Source organism: Neofelis nebulosa, chromosome 12 (assembly GCF_028018385.1).
Source record: "Neofelis nebulosa isolate mNeoNeb1 chromosome 12, mNeoNeb1.pri, whole genome shotgun sequence".
Taxonomy (NCBI): domain Eukaryota; kingdom Metazoa; phylum Chordata; class Mammalia; order Carnivora; family Felidae; genus Neofelis; species Neofelis nebulosa.
Window position 1 is genome coordinate 2,410,238 of NC_080793.1, and position 23,713 is coordinate 2,433,950.

Genomic DNA, 23,713 nt, shown 5'->3' on the forward strand with positions numbered 1-23,713 from the left:
GGCCCACCTGGTGCGGGGCCCCCCGCGAGCCAGACCCGCGCCCAGCGGCAGGGCAGGCCGGGGCCGGAGCGCGCCCGTGGCAGGGGGTGCTGGTGTTCAGGAAGCCGGGGATGCCCTGGGCTGGCCTGCTTCGCAGCCTGGGCTCCGTGAGGGACCGCGGGGACGAGCACAAGGCCCGCGCTATTTTGCTGGCTCTCTCGGGGGCTCATAGACTTGTAGCAGTTGTCCCCAGACCCCCGCTGAAGACCCCCACCCCGTCCCCGCCGCCTGGGGCCAGCGCTGTGAGAGCAGGTGGTTCCCCGCTCCGTTCCCACCGCCCAGCCCAGCCCGGGGCGCACAACAGACACTCGATGCTCACAGGGACGGTGAGCTCTTGAAGAATGAATCGAAATTTCCAGGACGGACCCAGCAGAGCCAGGAGCGCCCGTGAGAAGGGGGGCGGTGTGTCCCTCTCATTTCGCCCCACGGCTCCCCCCGGGTGGCTGCCCCACCCGCACTCCCCAGGCCGTGGCGGATGCAGGGAGCAGATGCATTTCTTTGCAAGATCCCCCCACCCACACAGCCTAGGGGCAAACCGAGGCCGGAAGAGAAAAAACAACGCACTGAGCCAGCAGAAAAGCCCATCAGATGGACACCTTGTCTTTGTGCCCCCTCCCGGCTGCAGAGCCGAGGCCGTGGACTACAGGGAGAGGATTCAGGGCAGACTCTGGGCCCTGGAGGGCTGGGGGGCCTGGGCCACAGCCAGGAAACTGGAGGGAGCTGCCTCGCCCGACCTGGACTGGCCAGGGGGCTCGGCATCCCCACTGCCTGGGGAAAGAGGGCACCCGCAGCTGGGTGGCCTTCCTGCCCCCTCGGGCACGGTCCCCAGGCACTTGCTGTCCTCTGCCTCAGGCACCTCTGGGAAGGCAGAGAGCGACGAGAGGTAGCCCTTCCTTCCCTCCGCCACAGAGCCATGCCAGGGTCACCTGGGGTCCCCCCGGCCCTTCGGGGGCAGTGGGCAGCACATCGGGCCAGTGGGAGCTACCGGGCCAAGCTAGGGGACACCTACGAGGCAGGCCACCACACTGTCCCTCTTGCAGTTGGTCCTGGAGGCCCCGCCTCAGCACACCGTCCTGCTTCCAGAGGAGTGGCCAGTCAGGGTGCACTGAGGCATGCGGTCAAATGAGGCCGGATCCCCCGGCTCCATGGGGACCAGGCTTGGTGGTGTGGAGGGCTGGGAGCATGTGGCCGTGCCCTGTCTGTGCAGATGGGTGGCTGTGTCCCCCAGACAAGGAGACCTACCCAGGGTGACCCTGGATGCCTGCCACAGAATGAGGGCTGAGCACAGGCCAGCGACCCTGACCTGCCCCCTCGGGCCCCAAGGTGGTGGGGGCGGTGGGGGATGGGAGGAGGCGAGGCACCCCGTGTCTGATGTTGTTGAGCTCAGCAGTGTCTGGCCCCGGGGTCCCAGCAGCCCCCAGACCTCTCCTGTCTGACGTCCTGTGATCTGTCTGAAAGATGTACGTGTGTCTGTGAGGACAGTTCACACCCGTGCGACTCCAACGCGGCAGAGAAATCCGCCCTTTAGCAAAGAGGCTGCCCAGAGGTTCCTACCCTGCCCTCCCGCCCATGCCGCCCCACTGGGGCTCCTGAACCTAAGTCTGGACAGGTCACTGCCTCCCTCAAACACCCTGGGTGGCTCACATTAGTAATAAGCACACTGTCCTGTCCTGAGCACCCCCTGTGCCTGGCAGGGAGTGACAGTCTCCACCAACATCTCTAATCCCTAGGAGAGTCTGAGCAGGTATCATCACCCCATTTTACAGACAAGGAAACGGAGCCAGAGAGCTGCACAGGAGGTCACATGGTCCGGGGTGAGGGAGCTGGGGGTGAACTTGGGTGTGCCACCCCAAAGCTGGTGTCTTGTCTTTCCCCCCTTCTCCTGGCTCCCCCCTACACGGCTTGCCTAAAGAAGGGGGGCAGGGACAGGGGCGCTCTCTCCTCCTTGCCCACTGGACTGACGGACGATAAGCCCCATGAAGGCAGGAACCCGGTTCACCACGTCTTGTGGCCCTCCTGTCGCTAGGGGTCAGCATAGTGCAAGGACACAGAAGGAGTTCTCAAACGGCGGGGGGGGGGGGGGGGGGGGGATTTCTGAAATGAACTGGGGTCTAATTGGCAAGCCCCCACTGAACAGGCCCAGAGCTTGGGAAGGGAAGGGACGGGGCTTTGCCACTGTGGCTCTCACCTCCGCGCCTGCCTGCCCCCCCAGGGCGTCCTGGGCAAGTGGGGGAGGTTGCGGCAGGCACAGAGTCTCGGGCCAGGCCCGTGCGGGGTCCCCGTCGGGAGAAAGGCAGGCGAGGTGTGCCTTCAAGAGCTCTGTGAGGCTGGGGTGTCCCAATCCGTGTCAGGAAATGGCGGGGGGGGGGGGGGGCAGCTCAACCGTAGTCCGCACTGGCCTCTTCTCTCCCTTAAAAGTAACAATGTGTAGACGTTGGGTCTGCAAAACCCTTTCTGTTGCTTGACTTAAATTTTTTATTTTTATTTTCAGCTTCCTCTTCCAAGAACTGAGTGCAGCTGGCACCACGGGAGTTTCCGTTTATTAAACACTGACTGTGTCCCGGCGCTGAGCCGAAGGCTGTGCCCTTGACATTTCACTTAACCTCATGGCTACACTCAGCCCAGGCCCCGTGAGTGTCTTCACGCAGAGACCGGGGAACTGAGGCCCGGAGAAGGTGGTGCGTCCAGGCCTGGACGCGAGGAGGAAGCACAGTCAAGATCTGACGCCAGGCCTCTGCCCGTCGCCCTGGCTCAGCACCTCGAGCTTGATGAAGCCCTAAAGACATTCAGTAGACCCCTCGTGGTCTTAGCCCCGCAGAGCGGAGCAAACAGGGCTCAGGGATGCTCAGCAGGGATCCCCCGTCCCAGGGGATTCAGGGTTCCCCAGGGGGGTCTCCCTGCTCTCCTTCTCCCCGCCCCCCCCATCGCTCCACAAAGCTTTGCATCCGATTAGCACGGGGTTCCCAGTGTGCACCACTCCACCTTGGCACTGTCCGCCTGTGTGTGCAGGGACAGCGACCCCATGCTTTGTGCACCCCACACCTCGGCCTGGGCCAGGCCGGCTCCCCACCAAGTGCCAGTCCTCACCTGGGCTGCGTCAGCGTTCCCGGGGGGGGCTCTGGACCACTGGGCTCCCCCCGGGAGTTTCTGGGGTACACTGATGCTCCTGGGACAGGGGCCACATCTGGGGAACGACTGTCCTGAATGATGCCCCCCCTGCCCCCCCCGCCCTCCCCCGCCTCCAGGGCAAGTCTGGACCACACGCCTCCCAGGTCCTCTGAATAGAGTCCACGCTCCACCGGACCAGCACGGACCACCCACGTCTGCTGCAGGATGGGTACTGAGCCGTGATGCGGACGCCGGTCTCAGGTCTGTCCTTGTCCCGTGGTCCCTAGACTCAGGATGCCCCTGGGACCACTGCCCGCTGCCTCTCAGGTGGCTAAGTCCTCCTGGTCCTTCGGGACGGGTCTCAGGTCCTGCCCCCTGCAGGGAGCCTTTGCTCCCTCTTCCGTGGGCCTGGCCCGTGTCCTCCATACCCCGCAGCGTCACTGCGTGCTGCCTTCTCGCCGGCCTTCCCAATCGACTGCGAGCCCCACGAGGGCTACAGCATAGCCTCCCCTTGATGCACGGGCCCTGGAAAACAGCAAGAGCTCTATACGTGCCTGTGGGTTAAATCACGTGCCAAGGCAGAGCCCTTGGGAGCTGAACACGTGGGGAGGGAAGGGAGAGGGGAGACTTTGGGGCCGTAGGTGAGTTTGGGGGAAGAAGACCAAGCCAGCTGTGGAGGGGCTCACTGGAAAGGGCAAGGGAAGGAGGGAGACTGAGGAGACCCTGGCCACGTTTGCTTTGCTCCTTCTTGCTCCGGTGGTGTGCCACGGGGAAAGCCCACTGCTCCTGGAGAGCCTCGGTTTACGCATCTGTGGAAGCGGGGCGGTGGTGATGCCCGCATTCGTGGTGCTTGGGGAGAATGCACGCACCACCCCGTTTAAGCCTGATCATCATCCTCGGGGTTGGAATTATTAACCCGTTTCACAGATGAGAAAACCGGGGCTGGCGGAGGTGATGTGACCTGCCCCAGGGCACACGGCCAGTGAGGGGCAGAACCGGGGGCCCGATGAGGGGTCGGGGGGCTTTTACAGAAATGCTGGCTGCCTCTGGCATCTCACAGGATTGGACAAGCACCCAGCCCACCACTGACAGCCCGTTGTGTGCTAGATCCCGCCCCCAGGGCCTGGGGAGGGGTTGGGGGGCGGTACTCAGCCATCCGAGCCATGCTCGGATGCCCCCACTGGTCCAGGACCCCCAGGTGGGTGTCTCCACTTGGCAGGGATGCAACTTGCCCAAGTGCAGAGAGCAGGGGCAGATACCCCACGGCGGCGAGGCCCCCCTCCGCCGTCCAGACGAGGCGCCCACGTCAGCTGTTTCCCTCCTTGCAGCCGATGTCCCTCCGGTCCTGCCCGTTAGCTCCCGAGGAGCTCAGCAGCCTCGAATCGGCCACCTCCGTCACATCACTGGAGCCACCGTGGCTGATGACATCTGTTCTCCCACGGAACCCTCACCGCAGCCCCTGACAGATTCCCGCCGCCCGAGGCCCGGCTCGGGTGCCTCCTCCTCCAGGAAGCCTGGGCTCATGCCGGTCGGCGCTGGTCTTTCCCTCCCAGCCCTGCTCAGCCTAGGAGTCAGGAAGACTTGGGTGTGAATCCAAACTCTCCTCCCTACTGTCAGGGTGGCCACGGGCCCCGGTCCCCTCACCTTTAAAACAGGATGTTAACGCCTGTCTCCAGCTCCCCTCCCTCCTCCTTCCTCTCCCCCTCCCTCCTTCCTTCCCTCCCTCTCTCCTCCTTGCCATAAGCACCATGAGTGCGGGCAGCCTGCCAAACACTGTGCTGTACCGAGGACACGGAAGTGAGTGGGGGTCGCCCTCCCTGCCTCCTCCTGGCCCTCAGGAAGCTGGACTGTCGGGCAGGCCAGACGTGCACCCTTGACCCAGAGCCTTAAATGCTGCCCGTGGTCTGGAGTTGCTGGTGGCCTCCACGGAGCCCTCACTGACCTCCTCTCCTTTGTATTTCTGTCCAGAAGCCCGTGACTTCTCTCCTCTTGGGCTGTGAGCTCTGGGGCCCGGCCCATCTCGGCTCCCAGCCCAGGGTGCTCAGTGACAGCTTCCGAAGAGATAAGTGGGGGCCTCGGGGGCGAGGTGGGGGCCGGGGGGCCGGGGGGGCATTTCTAAGAGTATGCCAACAGGTGTCGTTTTGATTGTTTTTTGACAACGCGAGCCCCTGCACGGAGACTGCCCCGTGTTGGCTTTCCTACCCGTGTCTCGTGTCTGCACGTACGGAGCCACGGTTCGCCTTTGCAGACGCCCCCTCCCCGCCCCCCCCACTACAGCCAAGAATCCCCCTGGAACTCAGGCCTGAGCGTGACTCTCCTGGTCTAGGCCCCAAACATCTGCGTGTCCCTGGCCCTCCGAGCTGGTCTCTGATTTTCTTCCTCAGCTCTGCATTTTCTATTGCCGCCACGCTTCTTAAGCCAGTCTGGCTGAGAGGTTTGTTCCCTGGGCCTCCCGACCACAAAATGCACGGTCTTGCCTCTGAGCCTTTGCTGGTGCCATTCCACGCGCCTTGAACTCCCTTCCAGTTCTGCTTATTGAAACCCCTGGCGATTGGTCAGCAGGCTCCTTGAGTAAGCCCTTCCTGCCATGGACACAGCTCCCCCTTCTGGGATCTAGTGGCCCTCCCTGTCCCTACTCTGTGCTTGGCGTCGGTCATTTATCAACAATTCAGCTGCAAATATTTATTAAGCTCCTACTGCATCCTGGTTTCTGCTCTGGGTCTCCGCCTTTGAAACAGCAAGTGCAAAGGCCCGGGGGCAGGCAGAGCAAGCTGGGCTCCAGGAGCCGGAGCACAGGAGCGGCAGGAGGAAGCGGCACAGGGTCGGCAGAGACCAGGCTGCACAGCAGGGTCCGTCTGCTCCCGAACAGCCTCCACGGAGCATTACTGCTTGTCTTCTCGCGGCTTCAATTTCATGCCCCCTCTCTCCTGAAATGCCTTCTAGATTCGTCATCCCTCACCTTTGGATGTGCGTCCAGTCTACCTGAGGTTGAGAGAGAACCACCGGAAAGGATTCTAGAGAACGCTGCTCGGCGCTCCCGCGGGTCCAGGGGGAGGTCCTGCTCCCACCTGTCGTAGCTCCCGGAGCACTGGCCACAGAGCTCAGAAGGGCTGGGACTGGGTGCTGCTCCGGTCCTGCCCGACAAGCCCAAAAGCTTGAGCCGAATGAATCGAAGCGTTTCCAAGTAACAGCCACAGCCCGGAACAAAGCTCACGAGTCCGCACAGGGGTGTGGCTCCCAACCAGCTGGGAAGTTACCTGGCCTGCCAAGAAGCCAACGATACGATCCATAACGGGGAGAGAAGTCAGGCCGTCGAAACTAACCCAGAAACGGCACAGATGACAGAATTAGGAGGCGAGAACATCGAAAGCGTGACGACAGCTGTCGCCCCCGTGGTCAGAACGCGGGAGGAGAAACTGGGCACGTGAAGCAGAAACACAGACGACGTTAGAGAGAACCGAACCGACTTTCTAGAGATTAGCGATTTCTCAGGTGAGAAATACGCCACGTGGTAGTAACTTCAGAGCCGATGCTGCGGGAGAAGGGGGCTTGGGGGCCCAGGTAGAAACAGCCAATGAAACAGCAAAGGGACAAACCCCCGACCGAGGAAGCGGGGCTCCGGGGAGAGGATCGGAGCCCCCAGAGGAAAGCGGGCGCAGAGAGGTGACTCATGAGAAGAAATGTTGGTGGAAACTTGGATCCCAGACCCTCCGCAAACCGGAAGCCCAAGAAACACGAGGGAAGCCGCGCCGAGGAACGTTCTAATAAAATCGTCCAAAACCAGCGATACGGTGAACATCGAAGACAGAGGAAAAGGCACGTGAGGCGCAACGGAGGCACCTGCGCAGACTCCTGCACGCAGACTCTCCTGCGCGCAGACTGCGGTGGGAACGGTGAACGCCAGGAGACAGCTGGCAGCAAGTTTACAGTAGGGGGAACACCAACCTAGAATTTTCTATCCAGCAAAACTCTTCCCGAAATTAACAAGAGAGTGGCATTAGTATCGTCTCCTCTTCTCGACGACAGAGTCCTGGAGGGCAGGATCACAGCTTGGCTCCTCGCCAGGGCACGCTGCTTGGCTCTACTGCTGGAAGATTCTTCTCACTGGGTTTGGGTCTCCAGCGGCCCCATCTGTGCACGTGTTGGGGAATCGTGTGGGAAGGACTCTGTTCTATGGGAGTTGGGTGGAATCTGGCTCGTTTCGGGGGAGGCCCAGTGGAGGGAGCAGCGGCCCTTCGGGGGCTCTCCCCACGGGGGACCCCAACTTCCTGGACCCGAGCCCTGCAGAGTGAGCTCAGGGGGTGGGAGGTGCGGGGCGCCTTCTGTTGTGACCGCCTTGCGCCTTGTATTGACCTCGCCCGTGCCCACAGGAGTGTAAAAAGCAGAAAAGAAATCTGCTTGATGTTTTAAAAAAACAACAAACCAAATATATACATATGTTTTAGCTGTTCACAAGGTTACAGCAGTTTCCATGGCTACAGCTGTAAGCTGCGTGCGGGGAGGTAAGGAGGTGGGCTCTCCTTAACCCAACAGATTGCGGCACTTGGACAGTTTCTGCCGGGGACCCAGGCGCCTGGCCGCCGGACTGGAGGGAGGGACGGAGGGAGGGAGGGAGGAAGTGCGCAAGAAACGTCAGCTGTCTGCCTGCGCCCCCGGGACCCGTTTCAGTGGCGACTCAGGACAGACCACTTGTGTCCTGACGGCTCCCTGCAGTCTGAGTTTTCAGGTACAGACGGCGTCTCCCCAGAGAGCGTCCCCGTGAGTGAGGAAGACAAGAGTCCTCACGCTCATTCACAGGTGGGCACCGAGGTCACCCAGGAAAGCAGGTCGGAGAAGCGACCCGCTGGGCTGCTGCCTGACCTGTACAACCCAGGACTCCTTCCCGTGTCACGGCCTCGGGCTACCTGCACGCGCCGGTGGCCTGCAATTCCCCCCTGGCCAGGATGGCCCAGAGCAGCCGGTGGGGCTGGCGCCAGCCGTGCCCTAACGAATCCAGGCAGTACCTCCTCACCCCAGAGCTGTGTGTGTGCATGTGCGTGCACGACATGTTTATGTGTACGCGCGTGCATGTGCGCGAGCCCGTGTTTGTGCATACAGGCGTGCATGTGTGCGCCCTTGTGTCTGTGCGTACGCGCGTGCATGTGCGCGTGCCCATGTGTTTGTGTGTACACACGTGCGTGTGTGTCCATGTGTGTGTGCATACGCGCGTGCATGTGTGCGCCCATGTGTTTGTGCGTACACGTGTGCATGTGCGTGCGCCCATGTTTGTGCACACGTGCGTGCATGTGCGTGTCCAGGTGTGTGTGCACACGCACACGTGCACGCCCATGTGTGTGCGTGGACGCACGTGCATGTGCACGCCCATGTGTCTGTGCGTACGCGCGTGCATGTGTTTGTGTAGGCATGCGTGTGTCTATGCATAGGTGTGCACGTCTGTGCGTATATGTGTGTGTGTTGTACGTGTGTGTGTGTGTGTGCGCGTGTGTGTTGTTAACCTTAAAAATACAATAGCCAGTTATTTCACCAGCAAAGTGGGTTTATTTGGGAACAGCAAAGAATCGAATTAGGGAAACTTCGGGTTTTTCCGGAGCTTGCGTGTCCTAAACTGCAGTTCTCGGCTAGTTCTTTTTTTAAAAAAATTTTTTAACGTTTATTCATTTTTGAGACAGAGAGAGACAGAGCATGAACGGGGGAGGGTCAGAGAGAGGGAGACACAGAATCTGAAACAGGCTCCGGGCTCCGAGCGGTCGGCACAGAGCCCGACGCGGGGCTCGAACCCACGGACCGTGAGATCATGACCTGAGCCGAAGTCGGACACCCAACCGACTGAGCCCCCCAGGCGCCCCAAGATTTCATTCTTTTTGAATTTTTTTTTTTTTAACGTTTATTTATTTTTGAGACAGAGAGAGACAGAGCATGAACGGGTGAGGGTCAGAGAGAGGGAGACACAGAATCTGAAACAGGCTCCGGGCTCCGAGCGGTCGGCACAGAGCCCGACGCGGGGCTCGAACCCACGGACCGTGAGATCGTGACCTGAGCCGAAGTCGGACACCCAACCGACTGAGCCCCCCAGGCGCCCCAAGATTTCATTCTTTTTGATTGCCAGGTACTGCTCCATTGTGTATATATATGCCACATCTTCTTTATCCATTCATCCATTGATGGGCATTTGGGCTCTTTCCCCACTTTGGCTATTGTCAGTAGTTCAGCTCCTTTTTATTAGCTGGCCTTTCACACCTGCAAATCAGATATTTGTGCTTTATTTTTAAAGCTTTTTCTTTTTTTTTTTTTTATTTTTATCTTAGAGAGACTGCAAGCAGGGGAGGGGCAGAGGGAGAGAGAGAATCCCAAGCAGACTCCACGCTCAGCACAGAGCCCAACACGGGGCTCGATCCCACAACCCTGGGATCATGACCTGAGCTGAAATGAAGAGTTGGATGCTCAACCGACTGAGCCACCCAGGCGCCCCTCTGCTATTTCTTTATAACCTTGTGTGTGTGCATCTACATGCATGTATATGTACCCATATATATATGTATAAGTGTATGCAGCCTGCGTATTTATATCCACATGTGTGCCTGTATGCGCGTGTATGCATGTATGTGGCATGTGCATTTATATCTGCATGTGTGCCTGTGTGCGTGTGTATGTGGTGCTGATGGTGAAGGAACAGCAGGTGAGTCCAGGCAAAGGTGAGTTGAGCAACCCGGAGGTTCCAGAGGGACTGGCTGGACGGTCCAGCAGCCGTTGGGGGGGGGGGGGGGGGGGGTTGGGCTGTGAGCTGCCACCATCCGTCTGGCCACTCCCCTTGGAGTTCAGATGCCCCCAGGGGACTTGGCACCTACCAGGGAGCCCCCCTGGATCCCTGCCTTGGTCTAAGGTCAGTGCAGCTCATTTAAGACAGGCCCACCTTCTGCGCTGGGGCTCCAGGCAGGGTCTGGAGCTGGGTGGGGACCCAGAGGGCAGGAGGACGGGGCGGACGGCCAGGGCACTACTGGAGGCTGGGAGGAGGGTCCGGACAAGGTGGTAAAATGCTGGACTCCCAGGGACTTAGAGCCACGCGGCTCAGAGTCTCAGAGAATCACAATATCTGACCAAGAGTCCCCCGCTTTCCCCCGCACACCGGGAAGGGACTTCGGACGTTACCCGGTCTAATCACCGGCTCAAGGAACAAAGGGACTTTCCCTCTTGAAATCACAGTTCATCCAAGACAGCCTGAGCGGTGGGATACACACCCTTAGGGGATGGGGGACGGTGGGACCCCCTCGGCTCCGGGGCCACATTCCAGGGTTCGCTTCTCCCCAGGGGTCACCCCAAGTTCTCTCCAAGTACAGGCCTCGGGGAGCCCGAGGCGGCCCCACCTGCCTGGGCGCACAGACGGATCCTGGGGGCAGAGGCCTCACCAAACGGCGGCCGTCAACCTGGCCGGCCCCACCCCCACCCATTTCTTGGTTCCTCTGACATAGTTTCACGGGCTCAAGTGCCCCGGGGCACGGGCACAAGCTCGCCCTGGTCCCGTCTGGCACCTCTGCTCTCCGCAAGGCTCTGCCAGCTCGGCGGCCGCCGTGACGCCGTTGTCAACTTCTGGGGGCAACTCTGCCGCCCTGAGCAGTCCTTGGTGGCCCAGGCTTCAGCAAAGACCCTGCCCGAAGCGGTTTGTTTCACATCAACTTTCCTTTTTAAGAAAATTGGGCTCAGCCATTTTTAAGTGAGTGTAGGCGTGTTGTTGAAAGGGCCCGTCTTGCAGATTGAATGATTTTTAAAAACCCGGAGGCCTGGCCGGGAGCTGAGGCCTGGCCTGGGTGACCCACCAGCCCTGGAACCACCTCGCCCGACGCTGAAATTCCTGCAGCTGGAAAACGGCAGGTGCCGCGCGGAGCAGACCCTGTTCACCTCCCAAACTGCTTCGCAACTGGCTGCACTCTTGCCACGCTGGCTTACTTCCCGTTTCTGGAACGTTCTGAGTCTTCCTCCCGGAGGAGGTTCTGAGTGTTTGGAGGGGAGACCCTGATGGGGAAATAGATGTCATCTGTGGCTCTAAACATGGGGTGTCTCAGTCCGGGGAGAGGTCGGGGAGAGGCCACGGCGGCCCCTGGCAGACAAGGTGGGGGCGTCAGAATGGCACAGAAGCTCCCGGCCGTCCGGTAAATGTCTACCAAGTGCTCCCATCCATGTGCCCGGCACTGCGCCTGGTTCTGGGCGCACTGGCGGACAGCATCCACAGGTGCGCTCCTCAAGGGGGCCCCCCAGCCTGTGTGCTGATGGAGACCAGTCAGGAAGACCCAAAGGGCCAGTGTCACGGTGGGCCCAAGGGCGTGTCATGGGGCTGAACCTCCCGGGAGGTGACGTGGGGTCAGGGACACGTTCCTGAAGCACACCGTGGCCAATGAGATCTGCTCTTCAGGCAGAGAGGGGAGTAGGCGGGACTGCCCCCCCTTCCCCCCCAGAAGGAAGGTTCTGGGCATGTTCCAGAACGGGAAGTAAGCCACCATGTGGGAGCCCAGTGGGGGCGGACAGGCCAGTGAGGAGGTCGGGGGCTTCGCAGGGTCTGTGGCAGGCAGGGCCTTCTAGGCTGCAGCCGGGGTCCGCGCTCTGTCTTCAGCTGGAACGGGATCGAAGCAGGGTTCCGACCCCCAGCTGCACAGACCACCGGGAACCGAAGTTCCATCACAGGTGCTACTCAACAGGCCCCCAGAGACCCCAGAATCTAGCACCAGGCCCCCTCTGTCGTGCTCCTACCGGGCATCCGGGGTCTTACACGGGGGTGAAGAACCCTCACCACCACCCTGCGAGAGGGGCACAGCTATCTGATTTCTGTGGACCGGGAACGTAGGGCACAGAGAGGGCTCACCAGCCCGGAGGAGCCTGCGCTGGCGGCTGGGCAGAGTCGCGGGGTCCTAACCCTTGTGCCTGTTCAGAGCATCCCACAGATTCTGCAGCCATGCTGGACCCCTACCCGTTCGCTCCCACGCCTCCCTCTTGCCCTCGGGTCTCACGTTCAACAGTGGGGATGATCCCGGAGAGAAAAGGGTGGACGCGGAAAAACAAGACAGCCCAGCGGCAATAAAACCTACCACAAAAGTGATCATTCAGGACGCTGCATCGCAAAACAAAAATTGTCCTTTTGAAACAGAAATCTGTTTAGTAATTAGAGGGAACTCTCGTGTGGGAAGTTCCACGAAGGTAAAATTAAAGTTGCCTATATTTTTAATTTTGTAAATGGGTTCGCACTGAGCCAGGAGCCTTCTGTATAATGAGTGTTTTAACCAAACAAAAACTCTAAGCACAGGTAAATACCACAAGTTCGCAATTTGACGATGTTACAAAGAAGTTGCTGTTTTTTTTCTGCGAAATATTCGACTTTTTTTCCCCCCTGTCCTCCTTTGAACCAAAATTGGATCATCACATCCTGGAATCAGCCCTCTCAAAAGCCATTGCTGGTTTCGCAATGTTTCGAGGGGAGACCCTGCCAGCAAAAGACATGTGGGTCCTTCCCTAAGCCAGCTGGGTCTGCCGGCTTCTGGGAGCAGCGGGGGGCAGACGCCCTGCAGAGAGAAAGGACTTCTGGACTAGGCGCTTGCCTTGGAATCTGAAAAATGAGCATCTTTGCTGTAGGAAGGTTCCCGAAGGTATCGAGTCAGTGCATTTGCCAACAGCAAGTGAAAGAACTGGGAAATCAGGGAGTAAATGTGACATTCCAACACCGCGAGGCAAGGCCTCTGACAAGTGTCAGGGACACATTAATGATGCGTCCCAGCCTCCTCCTACGCCCTGGGACACACGCTCCTGTGCTCCGAGCAGCCTGGCCAAAATAACCTGAGCCAGCGCTAGGGGGGTGTGCTGGCAGGAAGCACAAAGCCAGAGCCGGCTGGCGCCCTGGAGTTGAGGCAGGGCCGTGGGGCCGTGGCGGGGGCTCGGCCGCGGGTCCCTCGCGTGTGTTACTGGGGTGGCGGGGAGCCTTTTTGAGCCTGGCAGAGAGACCAGAGCATGAATGCCGACCTCAATCACAACAGATTTGAGGCTCCAAGCCAATGGGACCACCAGAAAGTGGCCAGCTGGATCCCCCCACCCTTATAGGGCACGGACTACTGGACACGGTCGGGGTATCTTCTGTGAGTCACTGATCACCAAAGTCAACAGAGAGGCGTCTTGCGTCCCAGGGATGGCAGAAATGCCCCGTCTCCCCCGGCACGCTTGCTCCTCCCCACTCCATACTCCCTCCGGGCTTAGCTCAGGTTCCACCTCCAGGAAGCCCTCCCAGACTGCTCTGACCCATGGGGTATCTTCCTCTGAATCTGGGATGCCTGCTGCCTCACACCCGCGTCACAATCCATCGGGAGGTGCTTTGCCCAGCTCTCTCATTCTAGTCACAAGTGTGCACTCCCCCCCTGGGGTCCCCCCCCCCCACCGAGATCCTTCCCTGCTGGGATCACACCAGTGAATGAATCAATAAAACTACGCGGCACAACCCAAAACCCAGGATGACCCACACGCCTGCTCACTAACACGGGGCCAGGAAACACGAGAAGACGGGTGCTGATGCGGGGAGAGGGTCCAGATCTGCCGACAAAAGAACAGGGAGGAACACAGGCCAAGGAGCCCCTGGGTGATGGATCCCCGGGGGCCCGGCCTGGGGGTGGGTCGAAGCGGGGAAGCCCCGGGCTTATATTTTGTGAAAAACAAACAAACAAACAAAGGGATGGCTTGACTTGTCTTTTACAGCCAGCACCAATTTATTTCATTTCAAAATCCCTTTAACGTATTAAAATTTAACATATCTCAGCTAAATACGTAAGCCTGGAGGAGACAGTCACCTGCGATGGCTTTCCTCCGCTGTTTTTGTGTACAGAATGTTTTCTGGAACAGCGTGTCTCCAACTTCACTGAGCACAGGGATCGCCCGGGGAGCCTGTTAAACCAGGAGGTCTGGAGGGGGTCTGAGGATCTGTGCTCCCAGCAAGTCCCCAGGGACGCGAGGCTGCTGGCACCCACCCCGGGGAGTACAGTTCCAAGTGCAAGTTTGGACGGGGTGCACGACCAAGTACAGCAGATGACGATAAGCAATAAGAAATAATCATAATAATAAAGGACGGAGGACTGTTCCCCAGGGATCCCGGCCGCCAGAGGGCCCCACTGGCCAGGGCGGCCCGGGAGTGCCCCAAGGGTCACCTCTGCCACTGCTGTGGCATGCGGAAACTGTGGACCAGGTCGGGAAGAACCCAGATGCAGGTGACGGTCAGGGAGCCGGGGTGGCCCCCAGGCCAGTCTGCCCTGAGCCCACTCTGTGGCTGAGCCAGGAAACGAGCACCCACGGGGGCTGCCCCGGGGGGTGGACCTGCCCTGGAAGAGAGGTTTCTGTGAGCGCTGAACAGTGCCCGCAGCCCCCTCCCCGGTCAGCCAGCTGAGACACAACCTAGCACATCCTTCGAGGTGGATGTTAACATCGTCACCGAGCAACCCAAGGCCCAGAGAGGCCAAGTCACCTCACTAGGGACACTCAGCATGGACAGAAACACGGCTCTGGTCAGCCCCAACGGCCACGCTCTTCTCCACTCGGCCACACCACCAGGGAATGGGGCGAACGAGGCGGCAGCCCCCGCAGCCTGGCTTGCTGTAGGGCCACCACCCAGGCCCCTGGCCAGCCTCCACGTGGGCCTCTCGGCTGGCCCAGGCTTCTCCCGCCTCTGCCACCTGGGAAAGCCGAGCACGGGGGTACAGGTTGCTGGCTAGACAAGGGCGGGGCCCAGTCCCGTGGGAATCCCTCGAGGTGGGCGGGGACCGTGTGCAGGCGACAGGCGGTAACATGGAGCCAGGCTGTGACGCCATGCTGCTGCTGGAACAGAAAAGTCTTCCTCGAGGCCCCCGGGGCTGCCTCCTCACCACTTAGGCGCGGCCCATCCTGCCTGTCCGGCCACGCCCGGGTCTCCGGCCTGGTCCCGTGTAGAGCAGAGCCCTGTGACAGGTAGGTGTTCCCTCCCGGGCCTCTCCCACCACCCAGCACACTGTCTCCTCGCCCCTCCATCCGAGGGATGGTCGTTTCCGCCCACTTCTCACTCCCCTGGTCCAGGCCTCCATCGTTTCCCTTCTGGCTGGACGCAGTGGCCTCCTCCAGAGCCTTCCTGCCTCCAGCCTCACCCTCTCCACGTAGCCCGTCGTGCCGCAGCCCGAGAACATTCCCTAAAGGCTACATCTGGCCGTGTCCCTCCCAGGCTCCTGACGTCTGCGGTTTCTGGGGATCTCTGGAGAAACCCACCCCCGGAAGCAGGGCTTACAAGCCTCGCCTGATGGGCTACAGCCCAGAAGATCCCACAGCCAGGAACCAGCAGGCTTGACTCAGACCCGGGGCAAGGTGGTCAGTCCCCCTAGAATTCTTCCTGTAGCGCCTTCCACCCTCAGAGGGCCCCCAGCCGGGGGTGGGGCTGGGCCAAGCCTGGGGGAGGGCTCGCCAGCTCGAGCCTGCTTGGGGAGGGGACCTAATTCCAAAGGGAACAAAGAGCTTTGCAAAGAGAAACAAGGTGCCCGCACCAGGAGCCTCTCCGCGCAGCAATGGGAGGACAGGAGCTGGCAGACACCGAAGATGCCGGGCTTGTCAAACCCCCTTTGGAGCAAATCCGAAGGGACCGAGACACCGCAAGGAAAACCAGCACCAGGGGGAGAGCAAAGGCAGGCTGAGAAGCCCCTGGTCGCGCTGGTCTCAGTGGAGCAGACCCCGGGCTGAGCCTGGGGCTGTCCCCTGCCTCGGGGGGGGGGGGGGGGGCAGATTCACAGCTGCCGCCCTGTGCTGGCGGGGAAGGCAGGAGAGCCCTCAGTTTTGCACACGAGGAGGAGAGGAGGCTGACCGCTTTGCCCACGGTCGCCCAGGATCCGCGCTCTCTGCCACACAAACTGCCTCTTACTGACGTACAGACGCAGACTGGCTATTTTGCAGAGAGTGGCCGGGCCAGGAGCTGCCGGGAGGACGGGAGCGGGGCTCTTTTGCCACCGTGCCTTGCCTCCTGCCCGAACTCAGATGTAATTTACAGAGATGTAATGACTCTCCCCCCACAGCCCTGCCTGCTCCCTCACCCCTTCTGAGTGCTGCAATTATTCCTGGCTGGATGTCGAGACCATCGCTCTGTGGAGCGGATCCGTGGAGCCCAGGGGCCTCTCTGCGGGACTGGGTCCCTGCCGTGTAGCCTCCGGGCCGGCCGGGCCATATGGCTCACCCAGAACCAGCACCAGGAGTCAGCGATTTAGAGCCGGCCCCCAAACATGCAAGGCTGGGACGATCACTTGAGTGGGGGGCTTGGGTTCAGATTTGCCCCGAGATTTCAAAATTCCTCTGTGCTTCCTCAATACTGCAGCTCCTCCCAGCCTTACACGCTCACTTTGGGGCCTCGATGAGCAGAGTGGTCATGGCCCATCAGGGGCATGGCATGAGCCACCCCATCATCTCACAGATGAGAGACTGAGGTCTGGAGAGGGAAGGTGACTTGCCCAAGGTCACCCCGGAAGGTGGACACAACTGGGCAGATGAGTCTTGGCTCCACGAGCTGTGCCCACCTTTCCCCGAGCGCCCTTACTCCTGTTTGACGATTGTGCTGGTGCAAGCAATGCGTGTCTGGGAGCTCGAGACCTCGGAGGCTGGGAAGGGCTCGGTGCTGGACGCCCTCCCCTCTTCCCCTGGAGAGGCTAGGGTGGAAAAGCTGGAACATTTCCATAGCCAGCGCTCTCAGCAGAGAGTGCCAGAGAGCTCCAGAAAGACCAGCCGATGGTCCCCAGAGCTCCCCACGTCCGTCCCCATGCACCCCGAAGACACTGAGGCCGGGAGAGCCTGTGGGTGGGTCCTTCCCAGACACCCACAAACACTTCAGGAGACCAGTTCCAAGCTTTCCGAGGGAATCGGGACCAGTCAGCCCCTCTGGAAGTTCAGGTGGCAGGGAGACCAGAAGTCAGGAGGATCCAGGGCACAAGGCTCACCCTGGGTTTTTTTCACCCCATCACGCAGGTGCCCAACAGCCGTGCCAGATGGAAACAGGAACAAAACTCCAGCTTGCCTGAGCCCCAGCCTCAGGAGCGAGATGGACTTGTCCCGAGTTCCCAGCACCCCAGCTCTTCCGAAAGCTTACGGTCAGTGCACAAAGAATTAAAGTCAGTCCCTCCCCTCGGCCCAGGAAGCACCGGTGCCACATGCTTAGGTAAGAAGAGGTCTCTGGTCGTTTGGGCTCCATTGTCAGGGCCACTGGCAGAGGCGGCTGGATGCTGTCCTAGCGAGCGCAAACCTCCCGGGGTTGGAAGTCCTCACCACACCTGGAAGCCCCCCCCACCCCCACCCCGCCCTTCCCGCCCCAGGAGCCTGGCCTGGCCCGAGCAGAGGGGAGGGTCAGGGAAAGGCTGGCAGGTCGTCCCCTCTGGCTCTCCTGAGCTCCAGCTTCCCGAGGAACGTGAAAGGAGGGCAGGCTGGGGCTAAGGCCCCTGGGACACCCTCTTATCTTCAGGAAGGGTCAATGAACTTGACCCTTGAGACTGTCGTCATAGAGCTTTGGGGCTGAGATGCACACTGGCAGGGCTCTTAGTGCCCACATGGCCCTCGGCCTTGGGAGCACAGGACACTGGGTGGGATGACGTGACAGAGCGGGGAGGGTGGGCAGACAGTCTCTCCTGGAGTTTTGGTGTTTGGAGTCTTTTTATTCCTGGCTGGGGAGACCCAAAGGCCAGCCCCGTGCTCCTCCCCCCCATTTAAGCTGAGATTTCAAACAGACAAAGGTGGGTGGGTGGGCGTGCGGCCGGTGGCCGTGACTGAGGCCGGTGGCCGTGACCGAGGTCAGCACCACCACTTACTGGCTGTGTGACCTTGGACAAGCGACCAAACCTCCCTGAACCTCAGTTTCCTCCTCTGTCAAATAGAGCCAGTGCCCCTCTCTGATGGGTGTTGGGTGAATTGGATGAATGATTACACAGGTCAGGTGCCGAGCACGGTGTCTGGTCCAAGGCAAGTCTCACTGAAAGGTCTCGGCTCCTGGCACCACAGAGAACAGAGGCCAGGCTCCTCTCGGAAACTTTCTCTCCCCGATTTCCTTCATGCCCAGGCCAGGAGAGAGACCAGGCGTCCCTTGGCACCGTGGGTCCCCGCCTCCCTCCCTGCCTCGCTGCCCCGCCTGGGTCTCCGTTCACAGTCCACGGCCTCCTCCCCAGGGGCGCACGTCCAGGGCAGATGGAGATGGCACGGGTGGTGTGGCCCGGCAGCTGCGTGGGGCAGGGACCTGGATCCACGCTGCCCGGCAGGCTGCAGCGGGCGCCCCAGCCTTCGTGGGCACTGAGCCGGGGCTTCCCTGGCTGCGTCCCCGGCGGCCTCGGCCCCCTCGCCCCGCGACCGCTCGGCCCGCGCTCGGCCCTTACCTTGAACCATGGGAACGGCGCTGCCCCCGGCCGGCCGAGGACTTGGGCGCACGTGACGGGGCGGTCCGGCGTCCGTCCCGGGCAGGGCGCAGCTAGCGGCGGCCGCTCCTGCCCAGGCCACGGCTGCGGCGCCTGCTGGGGCCGGGCGGGCGAGGCGGGCGCTGGGGAGGCCCGGAGGCCCGCGGGAGGCGACTGCGTGCCCGGGCGGGAGCCCCCTGCCAGCTCCGGCTGCGGCCACGGCTCCGGACGCGCAGGCTGGCTCCCAGCGAGCGGCACGCGCGGTTCCAGCCCAGTCCCGGGCGCGGGGCGCGCGCTGGCGGGAGGGCGCGCGCACGAGCCGGCGGGGAGCGCGCCGCCGGCCCCGCGCGCGCCGCCGTCGGGGGCTGCGGGGAGCCGTTCGGGAGCTGTCCCTGGTGCTGACCGCTCGTCCGCTACGGGCCCAGGCCGCGGGACCTCCCGCCCCCGCCCGGCGCCCCGCGGGGCTCCCGTGGCTCTGCGCCTGCTTTCTGGGATTGGGAGTCGGGCTGAAGCTGCTGCTGCTTGTCAACAGTGCGACCTTGGGGCAAGTTCCTGACTCGGGGAGTCTCTCTGGCTCTCACCTGTGAAAGGCGCCATAGCGGTGCCTGCAAGGTTGGTCTGAGAATGCAGTTCAACCAGGTCCAGGGGCCTGGCACACAGTGGGGGCTCAGTAAACTCTGGCCTTTTTCATGGCTTGTTTCCATTCTCATGGTGGGCAACCGCCAAGCTAGGGAGAAAGGGCGGTGCCTGTCCTGCTCTGGGGCCTGGTGGCTGCCCTTGGATCTCTCAGGGCATCCACAGAGGAAGGGAGCAGACTCCTGCTTTGGGACCACAAAGCACAGATTTGGGACCAATGGCTGCACGCTGAAGCAGGACAGACTGGGCTGCTTCCTTCCTGGCATGAGGTCCCTCCACCTGAAGGGAGTGCTCCAAGAGGCAGCGAGTGACCTCTGTCCCTGCAGATAGACACTCAAGAGGAGGCCGAAGCCACGGGGACCCCGAGCCGAGAGAGAGGTCTGAAACTAAATATTACTAAAGAATATGTAAGGCACTAAGAACCGTGCCTGGCTCATTGAAAACGTAATACGACCGTTTGCTTCTCCAACTCTTAAGTTCTTCAGAAGACTCTGTATCTTGGTAGGAAAAACCTGTTACTTCACTCCTGTCCTAGAGACGGGAATCCTGGGGACACATAGAGGGGGTGGAGGGACCTGCTTGGAGTCCACTCCCACCTTACAGATGGGCTGAGGAGAGAGAGATAAGCACCGGGCTCAGAGCCACCCCACAGGACCGAGAGGGTGAGTATTTACGAGCCAGATAGACAGGCTCCAGATGTCCAGCCTCCTGCCTCGCCCTGTCAGGTTCCCTAGGAAGGGTCACTGCCCAGTTTCCCCAAACTGTTCAAGCCACTTTGACCCTGGAGAGTTTCCTTACCTCATTCCTCTTAACGAATGGAAAGAGCTGGTGCCTGCCCCGTGAATGTCGAATATCTCCGTCCCTTCCGAGCAGGATAATTGAACATCACCCGCCTCGCTTCCTAAGGGATCAGGGGCGGTGCTTGATTCATTAATTAACTGTGCACAGTACCTGCTTCCACCAGCCACTGACTTCATGATAAACATCACTCATTGTGTGCTCAGTACGTCCCCGACACAAGGCTACACACGTGGCCCGCACTGTCTCGTTGAAATCTTCTCAACGATCCAGTGAGATGACTTTGCAGGTGAAGATTGGGGACTTAAGAGCAGCAGACCGGAGCTGGCTTAGACTGAATCCTAAACACATGCTCCTCATACCCTCCTCCCAGATTTTCGATGTGCTCCCAACCTAGGAAAAAATATGGAAACATTAATAGAAATTCCATATGGGGGGGGGGGGAGAGAGAGAGACAGAGAGAGATGTATACCGGCCAGCCAATCAGTGCCTGAGGAGTCAGCCTAGGAATCCTCTAAATCGACATTTTCCGTCAAAATCCCCATTAGACAACTGAGCCACCTTTTTTTTCTTTTTCTTTTTCTTTTTTTTTTAATTTCAGGATTGCTTAGATCTCGGCAAACATGTGCCAAGAATTTTAAAAGGAGCATCACTGCCAAAGTCTCTTCACCAGCCGGCTCCAATGCCCTGCCACTCCTGCCCCCGCCTTCTCTTCATTCACACTCGGCAGAATTTCCCAGCTGTGGGTCCGGAGCTGCTGACCTCGTGAAGCAGGGGTTTCCTTCCCAAGCTCTGCAGAGGTGGGCTCCCGGGGCCTGTGATGGTGCGCTCTGAGCCCGTTTTGCTTCATCCACGACCGAATGCTCCCCACAACGCATAGACACACTTCTTACTCACGCGTTGTCGGTGGTGGGAGAGGCGCGAAGCGACTTACCGACGGTCGCACGGGCCGCGAGAAGGTGGCTGCAGTGAGCGGATTTCACTTGGATGTTGATGCTCGATGGTGCCCACCAAACTCGCTCTTAAAACCATGTCCAACCCTTTTTCCAAGAATAAAAATGGGGGGGGAGTGAGGAGCCACTGGTCTGACTTTATAGAAACAACCCACCATCAGGTTCGCTTAAATGGCAAATTCTCCTGACGCGTGCCTGCAGGCAAAAAAAAAAAAAAAAAAAAAACATTTGAGCTACACGTGGTTCTGTCAGGCTGGCCAGAAGCGGTCCTGGGGGCGGGAGGCACGGCTCAGTGCCACCTCGCTGGCGCTCCTTCCTCTTCCATATGCTTTCGGTTGCACGGCAACTTCAGTTTATGGCGGCTACTGTGTCCCCATCACTAGCATCTCTCTCTCCCGGCACAGAGCTTCGTGGCTCTAACTCAATCCAACAGATGGCCGAGTTGGTTGCAAAAGCCCCAACACATTGGAACATAGGTGGCGGTTGATGAGGGTTCATTTCCCACTGAGGGCAAATGGAGCTTTTGTCGGATCAGCCCCATGCTGTCAAGACGTGACCTTCCTACCCATGTGTTTCTCGGGGGGCAGGGCGGATAGCTTGCAGGGGAGGGGCCGTGATGACCACTGCCCGTTTCTCTCTACGCGGTCACTGACTTGACGCATAGGAACTAATTACGCGGGTGACTGCAGGGGCCTCGACCCTCTGACCACAGCCCCGCACCCAAGACGGTCACATAACCATCCGGATGGAGTGCATTACGTCCTGGGAGGCAGAGGATATACGCCCAGCCGCGGCTTCTCACCTGAGTCTCATCCAGCTGAGAGGGAGGGGAGCCAAGCGCTCCAGGAGTGAGGATTCGGCCAATTCCCTTTCTGGGAACCCTCAAGAGGGAGTGAGCTCCCCGTCTCCAGACGTGTCCAAGCAGCAGCTGGCCGTTCACTAACTGCGGAGTCGAGCTGGCCGAGCTGGCCCCCGGCGGGGGGGACCCCTCCAGCCTCGGAAGTCTGTGGAGTCTTAGCTTAGTCTTAGCTGCAATGGCAGCTTGGGGTGGGCACCCCACTGCCCGGCCCCCATTTCAGCTGCCCGGTGGATCTCGGGCCACCAAAGGGGGCTCCATGTTGAGCCTTCCAAGTTCTTTCCCCAAATGGGCACTGGGGCAAATGACCGAAAGCGGCCGCTGTTTCCTCCGGCGGGTACTGATGGAAATTGCCGGGGGCTTCGGGCAATTACCGAATTAACCTTAGTTTGGTCTTTGGAGTGTTTTCTTTTCCCGGCCTGCGCTCCTGAGGGGTTCTTCCACTGACCGAATGGGCCCCGCGGCAGGTCCACTTATGTCACTGAACCTGTGTCTACCCAATTCCAAAATATCCGTCCAGGTCAAGCCCATTTAGAGAATAGGATTTTTTTTGGTTTTGTTTTTTGTTTTTTTTTTGAGAGATGATCCGGGCCATGACATTGTTGTTATTTTGTGATGTTGGCTGGGCAGAATACACTCGCGTTCTAGATCAAGGGCTCTGGGTTGGGTGTCTTTGGGACGTGACCAGGAGCAGGACAAGGCATCAGAGCGTGCGGGGGAGAGCAGGAGTGAGAGGATGAGACAACCGCCTGTGCAGAGGGCCGGGCGCGGGCGGGGCGGGGGTGCCGGGGGGTGCTTGGGCGCACACAGCGGTGTTTCCACGGCCCCGGTTTGAAAAGACAGCCTTGTCTGTTTGAGCAGAGATTGCCGGTGCTTTTCAGTCACCGCAACATTCTACAACGTTGTGACAGCAAGCTTGATGTGCTCGTTCTGCAGCAACCTTCGAGGATGATGGGTGCGGACGAGGTGATGCCGAGCGAGGTGCTGGGGAGCAGTCAAGGGTCCCTGGGGGCTCCTCCGGTGAATCACAGTTCATCCCGACGAGCTCTCGTGACCTCACCTCCTCTTCCCCGGCCAGCTTGGGCTGCGCGTGCCTGCACTCATTCGTTCACTCACGTGCCGCGCACTGTGGGTGCAGAAAGGCCCCGCTGTCGGGGAGCTCGGACTGGGTGAGGGCTCAAAGGCGGACGAGACAGGGCTCCCTGGGCCGGGTGGGGCTGGATCCAGGACTGCACTCCCCGTGGCCGACATCCGTGGCGTGCTGATTGTCACGTGGCTCTCCTGACAGCCCTGGGAGACGAGGACCATTCTCTCATTTCACCCCTGTGGCCTGAGAAGGACCGGAGCGCTTTGGCCATTGCCGTCCTAACAGATGCATCCCTGCCACCAGCCCCTGACGCCCTGGCTGACGGTGGCAGGTTTGGATTGGGGGCCAGGAGGAGGGAGGGTGTGGGAGGAGGGGAAGGAAGGGAACAGTAGGGTCAAGTGCGGGGAGGCAAGATGAGCGGGGCAGACCAAGGACGGGAACAGTGCCCCGAGGTCGAAGGGCGCAGGGGTGAGGTGTGGGATGCCGAGGCCTTGCTGCTGCACCCCTCCACACGCACACGTCTGGCGGCCTGAGGTGGCTCAAGAGCCTCGGCTGGGGTCTGCGCTCCAGCAGATGGCCGCTGCTGCCCCTGCGGTAACACGACCCGGAGACGCCATGGCACTTTCGTAGCCCCCTGAAGAAGCACGGAGGACGACCTTCAGCCTCGGGCTCCCCCGCGCTGTCCCTCTCTTCCTAGCACCTGTGCAGGGTCTCCACGGTCCTGAGTCTCGGGCACCGTCTCCCCTGTTGGCTCCCACACCCTCTGCGTCTCTGCTCTGGGATAGAAGAGCCGTGCGGGCAGACATTTGTCCCTTCCGCTCTCCACTGTCCCCCGGCACCA

General features: G+C 60.4%; 1 protein-coding gene across 2 annotated transcripts in view; it reads right to left on the reverse strand.

Annotated features, from left to right (window-relative positions):
* Positions 1-20,850, reverse strand: part of FAM163B (family with sequence similarity 163 member B) — a 29,939-nt gene extending 9,089 nt beyond the window's left edge. The window contains exons 1-2 of one of the 2 annotated variants that reach the window (XM_058693626.1): positions 20,739-20,850; positions 19,977-20,369 (exon numbers count right to left, since the gene is read on the reverse strand). The gene's annotated coding sequence lies outside the window, so the exon portion shown is untranslated. Of the gene's footprint in view, positions 1-18,524; positions 18,866-19,976; positions 20,370-20,738 lie in introns of those variants that run through there. The other variant, XM_058693624.1, reaches the window with a different exon arrangement.
* Between the last annotated feature and the right edge of the window lie 2,863 nt (positions 20,851-23,713).